Source organism: Galendromus occidentalis, unplaced genomic scaffold, assembly GCF_000255335.2.
Source record: "Galendromus occidentalis unplaced genomic scaffold, Mocc_1.1 scf7180000077488, whole genome shotgun sequence".
Classification (NCBI taxonomy): domain Eukaryota; kingdom Metazoa; phylum Arthropoda; class Arachnida; order Mesostigmata; family Phytoseiidae; genus Galendromus; species Galendromus occidentalis.
Genome location: NW_003805476.1, coordinates 762,677 through 765,482, shown reverse-complemented (window position 1 = coordinate 765,482; position 2,806 = coordinate 762,677).

The window sequence follows — 2,806 nt, the reverse complement described above, 5'->3', positions numbered from 1 at the left end:
CAGTATTCTGTCTTCGGCAGACATCTACACCGTCAATTACACTCACTTGGTTGATGTTTCCTCGCAGGCTGTTGTCGAGCGGGTGTCCGGTTTCCTCATTTCGCCGGGACATCCTCTGACGCCGAGACTCAATAGAATCGTTCACCAGATGCTGGACATGGCTGTTTTCGATCAGATGAAGCGACGGTACCTTCTGCGCTGGAAAGTTCGGACGCTCTCGAATCAGGCCACGATATTCGACGGGGTGGAGAAACTGCGTTTTTGGGACATCGCTCTGGCAACCCTGATTTGGAGCGGAGGTCTATTCGTGGCACTCGTTGCATTCTTTGTGGAGGTTTTCAGCAAATAAGCCGTAAGCTCGCTTATGCAATTCGGACTGATATAAGGAGCATTCAGTTCCTCAGAGAAGATGACGTGTCAGGCAGGGCGCATCACGTAATAAAGTCTTGGTTTCGTCATGGTCTACCCATTGCTGTCATACCCTCGACAATCATACATAAGAGCATGAGGAACTCTGCGACGTGTCGCCCCGTAGACAGCGAGTTCGCGAGACGGCGTCTCTACAAAGAGGATCCACGGAGAATTTCTCAATCGAAGAGCTCGAGGTAAGTGGTAGGTCATATCGGGCTCACACTTTTCCCGACCCGAACGACTCTTATGATCAACTTATGTGCCCGCGAGCCACAGACCTTTGGAATCGATACAATATCCTTATCGAGTCTCGAGTTGTACACGGATCGCCCTCGATATAAGACCTCGGGCGAAAAGCCGCACAGGGGGCTGCGGCACTGACAGCTTCTGCGATACCGTCGGATCAGTCGATTTTGCGCGAGCTCATGGCCGAGGGAAGCTCGCCCGGTTATTCATGTACATATTCATGGGCTGTAGTCTACGGTGGGAGTTTCAGGCAGCCTCCAGACCGAGTCCACACCATAGCACGCAATTCTTTTCTTCTCTACTCTGCTCGGTGGGCGGAGGGGGAAGGAAAGTTCCTCTTGCGTGGCTCGCAGCTCAACGTCAATTGTTATCTTTTTTTCCCTCCTCCCGAACCTTGGATAGAATGGATGCGGCAGCAAGACGCGAGAGCCTCCTCTGAATGAGGAATGTGGGGTTTTTGCGACTCGAATGCCAATGTGCGCGAGAGGGTGTGCAGCGGTGGCAATGGATTCCATAGATGTGGTCAGCTTGGTAAACTCTCGCATTGCATCTTTATCAGTGGGGAAGATGAATCCCTCAAGACTCGCAAGTAAGAGATCCGAACATGGAGAGCTGATTAGTGATTACCGGAGGGATGCGACCTGTCACTCGCGGCTGAGTTGGCGGAAAACGTGTTCTGGGATGACGTCTCTGCACGGCAGGAGTATTATTCCTCCACGCCTTGGAATGGACTTGGGGTCTGCTGTCAAGGGAATATGAATGGATTGCGCGGTTAGGGAGTTTCCGTGGATCGCTTCTCGGAAATTCAAGCGCTCGAGAAATTGTCGCATGATGGGTTTTAATTATCCGTTCATTTGGCTCCGCTCAGGCCCGACTGGGGAGGCCTCCGACCCATTGGCGGATCGATCTTGTCCCAGAGGGAAAGCTCGTACAGGGACTTGAATGAAACCAGCGGATGTACTCTATGTCCGAAGTCATCTTGACGATAGTCCCTCACAATCAGCTCCCTGAAAATTTTGTCGGCTATCATGTTCTGGTCCTCGGAGGGCTGGAAGAAGTCAAGCGTGTTCTCGCGGCGCGGCGTCTGTTCCAAATCTCTCGTCTTCTCCGCTCGACGACCATTCCGAAAAATACCAATGGTGACGATTCCTACGGACAGCTCTCCTAGTTTTCGAGAATCATCGTGGTCATTGAGAATTTATTCCAATAATAATTATAATCATTTCTCCTCCGATTCATGGTCTCATCTATTCCTCGTTGTTACGTTCTGCCAGAAGTCGAGCTTAAGGAAGCCGAAGGCACTTGTCGATATCGCTGGAGACCGAGTTCCGTTCCCTCCGCTCGAGGAACAGGTGAATGTCAAGGGGAATAAGTCATCCCATATTCTCCATCAGGAGATCGCAAGCTCCCTACAACGAGTGTTGTATTCTCTCCGGCAAGTGTATTCTCCCCGTAACGAAGCTCGTTGTCGGATCACGCTCCCCCCCTCGGGGCTCACAATAACGATGTTCCATACCTCGCGGAGAGCAGGAGCAAAAATACGACGACGCGTCGTTCCCCAATCATCCGGATTCCCTCCCAGGGGAAGACAAAGGAAACATCCGCAGGACCGACTGCGAATCATGAAACAAGTTTTCGACAGGATTTCCTTACGCTCATGGGGGAGGGGGAGGCTCTTCTGAATTCGGAGGGGCCAGGACTGGGAAACCCCTCTTCTTGGAGCGAAGAAGAAAAACAAGGGAGGAGTCTGTAGCTCCGAGTCCGATCTATCTCCGATTCGAGAGTAGGTAAATGTATTTCTGCGTGTAATAGGTTCAACCGGAGCTTCCAAGGTCGGCACAGCTCCTCTTACGATCGTGTCCCATCGCGTAACACCCTCACGGAGCTCGAACGCTCGCGGATTAACGAACACGGGATCAGGCGAAACAATGTTGAAATTGAGGGCGGAATCGCTGACAAAGGAATGGATGAACGACGAACGCGGTTTCAGCCACGACCCACAGACAGACGTGCGAATGGATAGACGACCATAGGGAAGGGTCTAAGGAGCAACAGTTGGCTCGAAGTCGCCCTCGCGCCCTCGTTGTCGCCGTTGCCCTAACGTTTTGAGTTTCCACCGGCGGCGCCACCGTCAGTACGCATCGTCAGC